Here is a 16,140-nt window from a genome sequence, read left to right as displayed (position 1 = left end):
ATAAATAAATATTCAGACTGCTACTAAGCAGACCACTTCTGAACCATTTTATTTTTTTTTTTTTGTTTTTGTTTTTTTGTTTTTCTCCGGTACCGGGAACCGAACTCACGACCTTGAGCTTGCCAGGCAGGCGCTTTGCCGCTGAGCTAAATCCCCAGCCCCCTGAACCATTTTAAATCAGTATTCTCAAAAAGTGGCCCTTCAGGATTTTGCAGGTGGTCCGAATCTTAAGTCTTTTATGGTACTCATGTTTATTATATGTACTAAAATATCTACACATCTATTTCCTGGTACTAATTATCAGTTCATGAATTTCTTTTACTTTTAAAGCATCAGCCACAAGTAGAATACTGTTATGGCTTGAATCTGAAATGTGCCCAAAAGCCCAAGCATATGAAGGCCTGGTCTCTGATACAGTGTTCACAGACAGAATCTCTGGAAAGTGACAGGATTACTGCCAAACCCTTACCAAGTAACTATAGTCTCCTAGGCCAGGGGTCAGCAAACTTTCTGTAAAGGGACAGATGATGAACATTTTAGGCTTTGTGGTCCAGTCTCTGTTGCAACTACTCAACTCTGTCAGTCTAGCTTGAAATCAGCCACAGATAACATGGGTAAAAAAAAAAAAGTCTGTGTTCTAATAAAACTTTAACCATGAACATCAAACTTTGAATTTCACCTAATTTTCATGCGTCATAAAAATACACTTCTTTTGATTTTTTTTTTTTTGGCAGTGATTCAAAGATATAAAAATCCTTCTTAGTTTATTTGGTCCATGCACAATAGTCTGCCAACCCCTGGTAGGGTATCTGAGCTGGACCTACCAAATAAATCCTGGTTCAGTGTTTACTTCTATAATGCTCTTGGCAAAACTACCCTCCCAAGGTGCTACTACTAAAAACAGTTGCAAAGACTGAAGGGAGGAGAGAGGAATGGGAAGAAAAGAAGCAAGATATATCATGTACTGGTACAAATTCCCAATCATGAATGTTATCATTATGTATATCTAAAATGTACCAATAAAATTTAAAAAATTTTTAAAACACTGTTACAAATATTAGTATTAAGGTGTATTGCTATTGCCCTTCTCTTTTTAAACTATTTAAAGAAACTGGGCATGGTGGCTCACACTTGTAATCCCAGCACTTGAGAGGCTGAGGCAGGAGGATCACTGCAAGTTCGAGACCAGTCTGGGCTACAAAGTGAGCTCAAGGCCAGCCTGAACTGCATAGAAAAACCAACATATGACATGTAGTAGGCACTCAGTAGTTAATCAAATAAATGAATGAATTATAGCACTTTCTTATGTCAAGTGTTTGGCAAACTGAAGTTATTTCATTCTAAATGAAAGAGAATTTACTTAGCAGGCTTTCACATATACAAAAATATGTTGTTCATAATACACCAGAATAAAAAGCATTTATAACTGTTTTGGTCTCAAAAAGACCATAAATAAATAAATAAATAAATAAATCATAGAAAAATAAAAATAAACTATGTAAAGAGTATATGTCAGAAAGAAATGCATTTTGTATATGATGATATCTGTCCTGTATGGTTCGTTTGACCTAATATACAGGATGCTGAGGGAACTTACTGCCCTTTCTTTTTAGGCACAATAAAACATGTTAAACCCATGTAAATTTTCCCATTTCCTTATCACCCACAAACCAAACAGCTCAGTTATCCAAGAAACACAAAGAGCTGAGAAAGATAAAAGAATAAAGTCAAAGCCATTGAATCTTCTATGTTAAAGAATTCTCTCTTGATTCAACGACTCATATGGGGAGATGACAACTACTTTCCGCGCAGAATTAAAGTACACATGGTCCCCCACTTACGATGGCTTAATAATTTTTTTACTTCACAATGGTGAAAAACTGATAAACATTCTGTAAAAAACTACACTCTGAATCTTAATCTTTTCCCAGGCAATGGATATGAGATACCATACACTCCAGAGATGCAGGGCAGCAACAGTGAGCCCAAACTCCCAGCTAGCCACACAATCACAAGAAACAACAACAGAGACACTACAGAGTACTGTGTTGCTAACTCGGTAGGCTATATAATATAAAGTGCATTTTCAACTTATGATTCTCAATTTATAATGGTTTTTGGAATGTGTCCCATTATAAACCAAGGAATATTGATATAATCAAGCAATAATTATTGCCACTCACCAAGGAATCCTAATTTTACCATATACCCAAATATCATCTCTTGCCAAGCAGGGTGGCACATGTCTGTAATCCCAGTGCTAGTAGGCTGAGGCAGGAGGATTGCCATGAGTTCAAGATTAGCCTGGGCTACACAGTGAGTTCAAGGCCAGTCTGAACTACACAGTGAGACCCTGTCTCAAAAAAACAAAAAACCAAAAAAACATCCCTTTCAACTACAAATATCTAACAACCAACAAAGTTAGCTCCAGTATATTTTTTTGGATATTGTCAAAGGAGATTTTATATACAGAGGTAACAACTCATGTTGCTATTTATACTTTTTTTTCAAAATTTATAACTAATAATGTTCTTCCTTCTTTGAATTACTTTTCAATTTTAATATGATAGCAAAATATATTCAAAAATATTTTGAATACAATGGGGAAGTACACGACTAGATTTTGAACTCAAATACCTGGATGGAATCCATTTGGTTCACTTACTAGCAGAAGGCAGATCAGTTTACTTAGAGATAAAGTTCAAATTACTCCATGTCAATTTCCTCATCTAAAAAAAGGAAATGATCATCTCTATGGACTTCAAAGGCTTCTTCATACATGAAGTATTTTATAAATTCTGCTGATTTATATTATTGTAAAATCCTATTTTAGCTTTTTTCCAAAGTTGCCAATTTGGCAACATTTTATCATTTAATTATAAACATCTCTGCTTTAAGAACACTCTAGTAAATATTTAACACTAAATTATAACTTATTTAGTTACAAGCTAATATCATTCAGTAAGAACTTCTGGAAGATGAAATTTTTAATGTATGTTACATCATCCATTATCAAATATGGCTTTTAATATAAATCCAAAATATATATATATAAAAATCCAAATTTCTACAATAAAGATGACTCAAAGAAATTAAGCATTTCATCTCAAAGAGATATCTTACCCTCAAACCTCCTTATTAGTCATACTGTAACATTAAAACACAATAATGTTCAACATTTAAGACCAAAGATTAAGGAAAAAGCCTAACTTGAGGTATTGAAAGTTTATATAAGTATTCCTCATCCAAAATGCTTAGGGGCAGAAGTGATTCAGATTTGGGACTTTTTAGGTTTGGGAATACCTGCATATACATGAGGTATCTTAGATACCTCTTAGATACACATTACCCCCAGCACTGGAGATCCACCCCAGAAGCACTGTACTGCTGAGCTACAACCCCAGCCTCCACCCTACCCCATCCCTACAGCCTTTTTTTGAAACAGGGTTTCACTAAATTGCCAGGGCTGGCCTCTAAATTTACAGACTTCCTGTTTCAGCCTCTCAAGTGGCTGAGATTACAGGCAGGTACCACAATGCCCATCCCAACCTTACATGATATTTTTAATAATTGTACATGTGAAACAAAGTTTCCTGGTATAGTTTTCCACTTAGGGTGCCATGTTGGCACTCAGAAAGTTCCTGATTTTGTATTAAGGATGCTCAAACCTGTATTGGTTCTGCTCTCCTTCTTTTCCTTGTATAAACTATAGTTAGATGACAATATCAGTCCACTTTTTATTGTACCCGTCAGATATCAATTACAACAACCAAAAAAGAAAAATCACATCTTAATAGATACTACTGTTCTAAATGCCTCTAGAAAAGGAAAAGGACAATTCTAAAATGCTGATTTTGGATAATTATAGCCCTATGAGACTAAGTAAAAGACAGTTAAACTTGATCATTATTCAGAAGATGAAACTTTTGGAGAAAACAAAGGTCAAATAACCTACATTGAAAAGAAAGGCTTGGGTGATTTTTTTTTTGTTATTGTTGTTGTTTTCTGGTACCGGGAATCAAACTCATGACCTTGCACTTGCCAGACAGGCCCTGTGCTGCTGAGTTAAATCCCCAGCCCCGAGGCTTGGGTGATTTAGCAGCAGTACTATCCTAAACAACTCAATATTTACAGTAAGGAATGTATAGTGTCAGCTTTCCTGATACATAAAACATCCCTTCTATTAATTCATCTGCAATGAGCAAAGAAAAGTAACCTGGTAACAGAGAAACATAAATTATCCACAATTGAAGCCAGGCATAGTTGCACACGCCTGTAATCCCAGCACTCAGGAGGCTGAGGCAGGAGGATCAAGTTGCGAGTTCGAGACCAGCCTGGGCTACAAAGTGAGCTCAAGGCCAGCCTGAACTACATAGTGAGACCCTGTCTCAAAAAGGCCAAAAAAAAATGCACAAAAAGGAACTTTCTGGTAAACTCTTGGCCACCTAGGCCAGTACGGGCCCCTGGAAAATAAGTGCTGTGTACTCCATCCTGCTCCCACCCCACATCAGCCTCGATCCTGGGACTGGATCCTCGAAGGATCTCAATTTCACCACTGGCGAAATGAGTGGGTTGCCTCAAGTGATTTCTAAGGGTCCACCCACCATGAACTGATGTAGGGTATTTTTATGCAGTCTTTAAATTCACTTTATAGCTTGTCCAGAAGGAACAGCCCCAGTTTTCTGGTGATAGAAATTATATATAGTACCTTACGAATAGTACCTGTTAGCCCCAAAAGGTCTTTGGCTCTGGCCTTGGATCTTCTTCCTAAACTAATGGTTCTCAACTGGTGATGACTTTGTCCCTAGCCCAACACTGGGCAATTAGCTGGAGTTTTCGATTGTCATAACTTGGAGACAGGCGATGCACACTATTGGCATTCAGAGGGAAAAGGCCAGGGATCTGGTTAGACAGCCTATAGCATGGTCTTCAATGAAAAGTTATTTGACCCAAAATATGAATAATCTCCAGGTTTAGTAACCCTGCTATACACGAAGGAAGGCTTCTAGTCCTGAGGGCCATAACATCAGTATTAGACACTAGACACCCCAGAAATATATACTTTTTAAAATACAGCTCCATGGACCAAAATACAGCTCCATGGACCAAAATACAGCTCCATGGACCAAAATACAGCTCCATAGATAAATTTCACAGATATAATGATGAACTCCAGAAGCTAGATATTAAAAGGGGGGGGCGCACACTGTATGATTCCATACAGATGGATCTTAAAAACAGGAAAAACTAATCTATGATAATAGAAATCACTGTACTAGCTATTTTTAGGAGTGTGAAGGAATACTGATTGGGAGAAAGCACAGTAGAGCTTTCTGGATACTATGGACTAAATTATATGCCCTCAAAATATTCTTGAAGCCTTACCTCAATTAGATGGTACTTGCAGCAAGCAGAGCAAGATCAAGGGAGGAGCCCGGAGGGAGACAACCCCTCCAGGCCTCCTCTCCAACGATGCCCCTCTTTTGATCAGGCTCCATCTCCTCAAAGCAAGTCAGCTATAAGCCCTATACTCCAACTAAACCTCCCAAAACTCCAACCTTTAGCAATAGAGGCCCTGGAGGCACATCTAGATACAAAGCATAACATTTCAACTTGGCCCCTGGCATTTCTTTATACAAAATGCATTTAGTCCACTTCTAACACCTGCCAAAGTCCTGATAGGTTCAGCACTGCTGAAAAATCCAAGACCAAGTCCAGAGTCTCCTCTGAGATTTAAAGCAAACTCTTAGCTGTGAAACTCTGTGAAAATCAGAAAGGTAAACACTGCCAATATACTATGGCACAGGATAAACATTTCCATTCCAAAAGGGAGGAATGGGGGAAGAGAAACCAAGACCCTAGCAAGGCAAACATTAATTCCTGTAGGTGCGTGCCCAGGTCATGGGGCAAGGTACTGCAACCTGTGAACTCCAAAGGGCGTGGGCAGCCCCATCCCACTGCCAGTGGTTGTAGCCTTCACAGCTTCTCCTTGGGGCTGACTCTGGTCACTCCTTGAGCCCCTGGGGGCACATCTAGGTACAAACCACAACAGCACCCTCATAGGAGACATGCCAGAGTGCTTGCATTGCTCCATGGACCCCACTTGCGCATGTGATGAAGGAAAGGTCATGTGAGGACAATGAGCAGCAAGACACGATTTCATTACATTAGCAACTCATGTATAGACTAAGTTTATCTTTAAAATATATACATGGGTGGTCTGATGTACTTATTGTCTCTTCCACAATCTCCTTCCTGGTATTCCTGTTCCTATCTTGTCTTCCTTTTCCTTTCCAGTCTGTTCTCTGCACAGCAGTGGAAATAGCCTTAGAAAAGGCTCCACCCTTCAGTAGCTCCCATCACTCAGACTAAAATCTAAAGTCCTTACTTTGTGCTGTGAAGACACCATAATCTGTGCCCGGTCCAACCCCTCTGCTACCACTCTTCCCTGTGACTGCCTACTTCAGCCATAGCCTCTTGCCAAATAGGCCGCTGCCTCAGAACATCTACAATCGTGAGTATCTACAATGCTCACCCCTTACTTCATTCAGGTCTCTGTTCACAGATCTTTTTAAAGAAGAACATCCCAAAGAAACATCCCACTCAGCCCATCACAGAACATCCCAATGAAAGAACATCCCAACAAAACATCCCACTCATCCCATCATAGAACATCCCAACGAAAGCAGTCCCACTACCCACTGTTATTCTTATTTTATCTCCATAGAAGCACTTGTCAATACCTTGCACATCAGTCCATTTGTTTATTCATTTAGCGCCTGTCTCCAGACAGACGTAAGCTGCTTCATTCTGGGAATTTTGTCCCGTTTGTCCATAGCACCATTCCTAGTACGCTGAACAAATGACACCTAGCACACTATAGGCGCTCCATAAATATTTGTTAAATGAAGAAAGGAAGATGGTCGGTAAACATGTTTGCCGAGGTTTGAGTAAGTTATTCTGGTAATTAGCAACTGTGCATTGAAGATTCGGGTACTGTTTGACAGCATTAGTAGAGTTATAAAAAGTGTAAAACTGCTGTAATCCTAGCAGTTGGGAGGCTGAGGCAAGAGGATTGCTGCAGAGTTTGAGGCCAGCCTGGGCTACACAGCAAGATCCTGTCTCGAAAAAAAAAGAAGTGTAAAGCTGCAAAACATTTCAAAATTTCGGCCAGACATGGTGGCTCACACCTGTAATCCCAGCACTTGGGAGGCTGAGACAGGAGGATCATTGCAAGTTCGAGACCAGCCTGGGCTACAAAGTGAGCTCAAGGCCAGACTGAACTGCACAGTGAGACCCTGTCTCAGAAAGGCAAAAAAAAAAAAAGAAAAATTTCAAGGGGCTGGGGATTTAGCTCAGCAGCACAGCGCCTGCCTGACAAGCGCAAGGTCATGAGTTCGATTCCTGGTACAGGGGGCGGGGAGGGACGACAAACAAACAAACAAAAATTCAAAATTTAGGCTAGGGGGCTGGGGATTTAGCTCAGCAGCACAGCGCCTGCCTGGCAAGCGCAAGGTCGTGAGTTTGATTCCTGATACTGGAAAAAAACAAAACAAACAAACAAACAAAAAAATTGGGCCATTTGAGAGACAAAGACTATAGTTATTAACAGACCCTAACATAAGGCCGGAAAATGAACTAGGAGGGCCCCCATCTGTCAAAACAAATATCAAATATGACTCCTATATCTCTCTCTTTTTTTTTTCTCTTGAGTTCTGGGAATCAAACTTAGGACCTTGCACTTGCCAGACAGGCGTTTATACCACTGAGCTATATCCCCGGCTTCCCATATCTCTTTGTCCAGCCCAACTCTTTCCCTGAACCAGTATTCCAACTATTCATCTGACATCTATACCTGGCTGATCTATGGGTGCTTCAGAGTCCCAAACCAAGCTCATCCCTTCTCTCTTAGCCATTAACACCACCATTTCTTCCTCCTGGGTTCCTGATCTCTTTTGGTAAAACAGTTCACAGTCAATTCAGCCAGAAACCACCTCAGAGTCATCCCAGGTCACCTTCCAATTCTTGAACATCCAGCTAGTCTCCAGGCCTACTTCTGAAACCTTCAGCAAAGTCACACCCTCATCTCCTGCCCCTGCTCTGACCCCTTTGCTTTTCTACCAATGACCTCAACAGTCTAAGCTTTCTTGTTCCTCTGACCTATTCTCCCCTTGGCCAGAGAGGTCTTTCTGAAATTTCCCACTGCCTTACCCTGTCATGGGCTTTGTCACAGCTGCACAGGGTGCCCTCCACAGAACATGCAGTCACCCAACGTCCTCCACAGCCTAGCAATTCCGTTCTCTGAGGTGCCTCATGCTGTTTCCTCCCTTCACACCCCCATGTCCAAACTCTACTATAACATAATACCAAACTCACTGTCACATGGGGAACTCATGTATATTTTGTAAAGTCAGCTGGCTCAGTTTCACAGCCCCACCATTCTCAACTTTGTACACTCTTTTTCCCAGTGGGGTAATTATGATCATTTTTTCCCATGAACAGTAGGTCTTCCTGTCTAGAAGGCAAATTTCTGCAGGGTAAAGTCCACAGATGCTCAGCTGTGAAACCTCAGCTGCTAAGTCTGGAACATAATAGGCACTAAGTACATGTTTCTGAAGTAAAGTGACCCATTCCCTACACACTCCTTGAGACCTCTTACCTTCAGATCTTTGCTCTGACCACTCCTAGGCACATCTGTCTCCCTCTACCTTGTTTTCTACTTCAGTGCATTAAAGGCAGGTTCAGGCATTCAAGCTCACTGCACTGCCAGTTAATCATATCTCAGGGTGTTTGCATTTGCTGTTCTGCCTGCCAGGAATTCTCTGTAACAGTCCTAGGACTTGCTCTCCCATTTCAATCAGGTCTCTGTTTAAATATCCCTATCCTGACATATGGATCAAGAGGATGCAGAAACAACCCCAGCCACACTCAGCTATTTAATTTTCAACAGAGGACAAACACCTACACTGGAGGAAAGATAGCCCCTTTAACAAGTGGTACTGGGAAAACTGGCTACCCAACTGCAGAAAGCTGAAATAGCTCACCATGTACTAAATTAAAATCAAAATGGATCAAAGATCTGAATGTTAAAACAGAAACAACCTGCTGGAAGATAAAACAGGTAAAACTCTCAAAGAAGCTGGGTGTAGTAGCATATACCTGTAATCCCAGCACTTGAGAGGCTGAGGCAAGAGGACTGCCACAAGTTTGAGGCCATCCTGGACTACATAGTGAGTTCAAGGTCAGCCTGAACCACATAGCAAGACCCTGTCTCAAAAAACAAACAAAAAACTCTTGAAGGCAGAGGCATAGGCAAGAACTGTCTAAACAGAACCCCAACTGCATAGGAAATAACACCAGGAATCAACAAATGGGACCATATCAAAAAGCTTCTGCACAGCAAAGGAAACAACCAACAGAATAGAGAGACACCTACCCAATGGAAAAAAAAATTCTCAGCTATTCCTTAGAAAGAAGACTAAGAGCTAGAATACACAATATAAAGAACTCAAAAACAATTAAGACCCCCAAAATAAAAGACCCAATCATAGCCGGATGTGGTGGCACCTGCCTGTAATCTCAGCACTTGGGAGGCTGAGGCAGGAGGATCATTGCAAGATTGAGGCCAGCCTGAGCTACACAGTGAGTTCAAGGTCAGCCTGAAATTACATACTGAGATCCTCTCTCAAAACAAACAAACAAACAATAAATAAGCCAATCAAAAAATGGGGAACTGAAATGGATAGGGATTTCTCAGAAGTACAAATGGAAAATAAATACATTTTTTAAAAGCTCAACATCTTTAGCCCTTAAAGAAATGAAGCCGGCATGGTGGCACACACCTGTAATCCCAGCACTCTGGAGGTTGAGGCAGGAGAATCACTGTGAGTTCAAGAGCAGCCTGGGGTACATAGTGAGTTCAAGGCCTATCTGAACTATGTATAAAGACCCCACCTCAAACCTCCCACCCAAAAGGTGAGAGAGAAGAGAGAAAAATGCAAACTAAAACAATACTGAGATTCCATCTCACTCCAGAAAGAATGGCTGTCATGATGAAATCAAACAGTAACAAATGCTGGTCAAGCTTGGGGCAGGGTGGGGTGAGGGGTTTCTACATTATTGGTGGGAATGTAAACTAGTATAACTGCTTTGAAAATCAGTATGAAGCTTCCTCATAAACTAAAACTAGAAATTTCACTGACCCAGCTATTCTCTTTCTAGGTATCTCCCTGAGTTAAAGACATTATATTACAATGATACATGTATACCCATGTTTATAGCAGCATAATCTTGGAAGCAGCCTATATGTCTACCAATAGATGAATGGATAAAGAAAATTTGGTATTTATATACAATGGAGTACTACTCTGCAATAAAGAAAAGTAAGCCCAAGACACATATAGGAAAATGGATGCACCGTGAGACATAATGTCAAGTGAAATAAATCACACACACAGGCTTAAATATTGCAGGATTTCTCTTACATGAGAAACCCAAAATGTAAAGAGCAAAATAAGATAGATAATATAAAATAACTAGATCTTTTGCAAGAGGGAAGAAGACCAAGAGATGGAGGGAAGGGAGAAGGAAGGGAAGCGAAGGGGATGAAAATAGAATGAAGATGTGTTAATACAAGAGACAAGCACAGGGTTAACAGGATGTATCAACTCCCCACAGGAATGTAATCTTTATGTACTGTAAACATGTACCAATAAAAATAAAACATTTTTTAAAAACCCAAATATCCCTATCCTCCTTTTTAATTTTGTATTTGTTTTTGTTTGAGACAGGGTCTCAATATGTAGCCCAGGCTGGCCTCAGACTCACAGAGATCCTCCTGCCTCAGCCTCCCAAGCGCTGAAATTACAGGTGTGTGCTATCCTCCTTTTAAAAACAGCTCAGATACCACATTTTATATTTGTTTCTTGCTCTGGTGTCTTCCATAGGAACATCTCTTCAATGAGGCCAGGCCTGTCTCATTCAATACTGAACTTCCAAGCTTAGAAGGGTGCCAGGAACACTCCTTCCTATTTATTGAGTACCTACTTGTGCCAGGCCTAGGAGCTACACATACATCATTGAATAAAACATTAAAAAAAAAAAAAAAAAGCCCCACTCAGATTCAGAGAGGAAAGACAAACAATACACCCGATAAGTAAAATGTAAGAGCTAAGAACTAAAGCAATGAAGGAAGACAGGAGTGAAGAAGCCTCGCTCACAAGGGACCTCTTAGTGAAGACCTGAAAGTGAGAGTGCGAGCCACATGGACACTGAACTGCAAGCAGAGGCCCCAAACCAAAGCACATCTCACAGCAGAGGGGAGGACAGCAGTAAGTGAGACCGATAAAGTCACAGCGAATCAGATTATGAAAGCCATACAGCACACTGTTAGTGAGATGGGGATCCATCCTACGGGTATTTTGAGGAGGGAATAAGATCTGATGATGTGTGTTTTAAAAGGACTGCTTTGCTGCTATGCTGAAAACAGGGCCCAGGGTAGAAGCAAGGGGGAACAGATGGGAAACTATTTCAATAATCCAGGTGTAGGTGGTGGTGACTTGGCTCAGGATGGAAAGCAATGGATGTGGACTGAGAAAGAGAGAGCAGTGAAGGATGATTCAAAGGTTACTGCCAACGCATTTTATATTACTGATGAGAAAAGTAATAATAATGGTACGAGGAGCAGCTTGGGAAGAGATGAAAGAGAGCTTGCTCGTGCTATATTCAGTTTAAGCCAGTATCCACCATCTCGGCGGGGATATTAAGTTCACAGTTAAATAAAGGTCAAGAAGAGACCCAGTCTGGAAATACAGGATGTTAGATTGTTAAAGCTGAATGAGATCACCGAAAAATGAAAGCGAAAAATGAAAATGTTAAAAAACAAACGCACATTGATGAATGGATAAAATATCTATTCTCCCACACCTTCTAGAGTAGGAAAGTCATCTTGGCACAAAAAAAAAAAAAGTAAAAACACTTCCTTCCTCAGCAGATGGGTCATCCAAACTTTGACCAAAGACCCCATGGGGTCAATCCCACAGTTGTACGAAAAGGGTCCCCAGCATACCTGGCTCTCGCCTTTGCAGAGCACAGGAAGCAGTGAGCTCCAACCTTTACGGTTCCAACCATGAACATCTCCTCGGACGTCAGTGCAGAAGACAAGCATAGGGGTTGACAGAGGCTCACGGGGTCGCATTCCCTGGGCCGGCGACCCCTTGCCTCGGAGGGTAAAGGGCTTCCCCACAGACAGCGGGGCACAAGCGGGGTCTGCGAGGGGGCAGGGCGCGGTCAGGTGAGAAATCAGGCTCTTTCACCAAGGACGGTGGGGGTAAGGTGGGGCAGGGACTCGGAGCCCCGGCATAGCGCCACCCTGGGGAGGGAGGGGAGGAAGGCCAGCGCCCTACAGTGAAACACCACACTCGAAATGCGCAGCCCGACACTCTACTGCGGGCGGCTGGACAACGCCTTCTGTCGCCGGCGTCAGGCGTGCGCGGCTGCCATGAGGCTAACCAGAGTGTGAGCCGCACGGCTCCGGGCGCGGGGTCGGAGCTCCGCCCCGCCTCGAGGCCCGGATTCCAGAGACAAGCCCCAGAACTGAACGACGCGACGGTGCCCAGAAACAGGCACGCTTACCTGGCCCTGGAGCCGCATCCGCTGCCCAGCTACCGGCTTGAGAACTGGGCCGCCGCTTCTCGCGCCGCTTGCCTGCGCTTCCTGATTGGTCGAGGAGGGCCGCTCCCAGAAGGCCCCGCGCGACGCGACGCCAAATGAACTTTGTGGAGACCAGAGGGGGAAGGACAAGGACACGGGCGGGGGTGGAGGCGGGGCCTGAGGCTGAGCTGTCAATCCTCGCGACCCGAGAGTACCGCCCTCACCCCGCTCACGTGGTCAGAGTTGGCTCTGCAAACCGGAAGCAAACGGTTCCACAGTCCCAGGCACTCAGCAGGTTTCTTACCCTTACTGAGCACCATCCTAGTTCCAGGCCTTTTTCTAGGCTCTGGGGACACGGTGGCGTCACGACAAAGGAGATCTGTGCTGTTATGGAGATCTGGCTATGTTTCCCTGGCCGGAGGGGAAACAAAATATAATAAATAACCACAGTTTGTAAGGAGGGCTATAAAAAAGGAAGCAGAGTGGTGAGAGAATGTTCGGGTGGCTAGGGACCTCTTTGAGGAGGTGACAGCCGGGCTGAAACTGGAGACTGAGGAAGGGTCGGATTTACCGATTGCTGGCTGCAGCGTATTCCATATGGAGGAACCAAGCGTGAACGCTGAGGGGAAGTAAGCGTGGCGTTTGGAGAACAGAAAGAAGAAACCATGGCCGGAAGTCAGTGAGAGGGGACAGGTGTAATAACTCATAGTGAATTAGGGCCAAACTTGGCAAGTCCTTTAGGCCCCGGTAAGAAAGTTGAAGTTATTTTTCCTGCAAATGGAAAGCGACAATTGTGAACTGACTCACATTTGCAAAAGATCCTCCTCCTGCTCTGGGTAGACAGTGGAGTGTAGGCAAGGGAGAGAGGAGCTACGCGAAGACAGCTTTTTTTTTTTTTTTGGTCTTTTTTGAGACAGGGTCTCTATACAGTTCAAGCTGGACTTGAGCACACTTTGTATTTTTTTGGTCTTTTTTGAGACAGGGTCTCTATACAGTTCAAGCTGGACTTGAGCACACTTTGTAGACCAGGCTGGTCTCGAACTCACAACGATCCTCCTGCCTCAGCCTCCCCAGTGCTGGGATTACAGGCGTGCGCCACCATGCCCGGCTGTGAGGACAGCTTTGTCCAGCACATAAAGATGTTGAGACTAAGGCTGTGAAGTGTCCACGCATGCAAAGCCCATTAGTGCTCGAACCGTGCCACTAAGAAATGAGAACCAGTCCTTAATGACCCAGTGTAGGTGCAAGAACACACACAATTTGTAATACCAATTAACACTATGCAAGGATGCTGAGGGAATTTAACCCAGTCTAAAAGGTTTCAAATCAGAAAGGCCCACCCAGGGGAAGCAAAACCTTCACTAAGCCCTAAGGACTAGTATGACTTAGGTTGTCAACCAAAGGGAGATTTTTTCTAGTCTGAGGAAAGCAGTAAGCAGTGGCAGAGAGAGGAGAAACATTGCTTTCCCCACTCTCACTGCCCTCTTTTCTCACCTCTGGCATAGACTGTCTTCTTGGCCAAACTATAAACTCTGGGACCTCTTCTCCATTAGGGCTCAACTTTGGCCTATAAAGAACAAAATACTAATTTAGTTTCTAACCACTCAAGGCCACACCCTTAGGGTGACCATAACCTTCTTAAAATGCCTGCTTGGAAAAAAAGCTGTCTAAACAATTTACTAGATGGGTAGAGTGGCCCAAGCTTATAATCTCACATGCTCAGGGGGATGAAGACAGAGGATCACAAGTTCAAGGCCAGCCTAGACAGTTTAGCAAGACCCTGTCTCAAAATTTTTATTAGGGCTAGGGATTTAGCTGAGTAGTAGAATGCTTGCCTAGCATGCACAAGGCCCTGGGTTCAATCCCTAGCACATTAAATAAATAAATAAATAAATAAATAAGGAGAATTTATTGTTTATTCCAGCCAGGATCTGAGGGGAGGGTCCTTGTCTCCCAGCCTCCATGGGAGAGCAGGAGGTTAACTTCAATAAGCACCACTTAGTAACCCAGATGGGTTTCACACGGACCATCTCCTCATCTTGTTTTTGTAACTTTTCACCTTCCTGAGTTTGTTGAGCCCCACCTCATCCTTTTCTCAGTCCCTCAGTCTCCATTTCAAATGCCCATTGACCTGTGTACAAGTCAAAATTCAGTTTAGTTCATGCTGGACTCCTTTTCCTATTGTAAGAGTATGTTACTGATTAAAATTCTGTCTTTGGCACTTTAATAGTATCTTGGTCTGTTTAGGCTACTATAACAAACTACCATCATTGGGTGACATATATGCAGAAATTTATTCCTCACAGTTCCAGAACCTGGGAAGTTATAATCAAAGAGCTTGTGAATTCATTGTCTGATGAGAGCCTGCTTCTTGGTTTGTAGACACCTGCCCTCTTGCTATAACCTCACATAGCAGAAAGGATGCAGGAGCTCTCCAGTGTCTCTTTCATCAGGGCACTAATTCTATTCCTTAGGCCTCTACTCTCAAGACCTAATAACCTACCAAAGGTTCTTCCTTCTAATATTATCACCCTGGGGGTTTCCAACATATGTTTTTTGGGAGGGTTGAAAAACATTCAATCTAGAACAACTACTGCCCATATTTTATTTTATTTTATTTATTTTTGCATTTGGTGTTAGGGATTGAACCTTTTGCATACTAAGCATGCACTCTACCACTGAAACACAGCCTCAGCCCTAGGCTTTGTTTACTTTTAGCACCTCACACCACCATATTAGGGTTCCCTATAAATGATCGATGCTAACAGTATGTATGGTGGCCTTGTCTTTAAGCTACAAATATGTACCCAGATCCTGCTGTGGGCAGAAAATATCTACAAAGATAATAGCATCTTGCATCTAAATGACATTTTATATTCTTATTCTGTGTACTTCTTCATGGAAAGAAGAATTTTTGATGACAAAGATAAATGTTCATGAACACTGTTACATGAAAATCAGGGAATTTACCTTGTAGGCGGGTGGCGCCTGCACATGTGGAGGCCGCATTCCACCAGGCACCAAGCAGCAGCCAGACAGCGGACCATCCTGCTGGGGTCAAGGCCTGGCACTGCAGAGGGTCCAGGTGCCCGGCAGGTAAGGTGGACAGGCAAGTTAGTCCACAGCCTGACACTCTCTGCCAACATCCCATTCCTGGAGAGCCGGCCACTCATTCATTCGTTCAACAAGAACAGGCTTTCAGAGGACACAGATCCACAGGGTGGCTGTCAGATTCTCAGACAGACGGCAGGAAACTCAGGTCATCAAAGACAAGAGACGTCTAAGAAACTGGCAACCAGGAGGAGACAGGTCGACTAAAGTTCATGTGGGAGCCTGCGTGGGACTCTGGATGGGACACTAGAGAAGTCTGAATAAACTTCAGCCTTAGTGATATTGTGTCAAAAAAAAAAAAAAAAACTTTGTAAAACTGAATGTTTACATATTGTGAAATCCAGCATTTCCACTCCTAGACACATGCCCAAGAGAAAC

General features: G+C 42.8%; 1 protein-coding gene across 1 annotated transcript in view; it reads right to left on the bottom strand.

The window, feature by feature from the left end:
- The window catches only part of Nup93 (nucleoporin 93kDa), a 125,214-nt gene extending 112,477 nt beyond the window's left edge, over positions 1 to 12,737 (bottom strand). The window contains exon 1 of the mRNA XM_005388358.2: positions 12,634 to 12,737. The gene's annotated coding sequence lies outside the window, so the exon portion shown is untranslated. The remainder of the gene's footprint in view (positions 1 to 12,633) is intronic.
- Positions 12,738 to 16,140: the final 3,403 nt, after the last annotated feature.

Source organism: Chinchilla lanigera, unplaced genomic scaffold (genome assembly GCF_000276665.1).
Source record: "Chinchilla lanigera isolate Chin_1 unplaced genomic scaffold, ChiLan1.0 scaffold00032, whole genome shotgun sequence".
NCBI classification, from domain to species: Eukaryota; Metazoa; Chordata; class Mammalia; order Rodentia; family Chinchillidae; genus Chinchilla; species Chinchilla lanigera.
The sequence above is the reverse complement of the archived record's forward strand: the minus strand, read 5'-3'. Positions and strand labels throughout refer to the sequence as shown.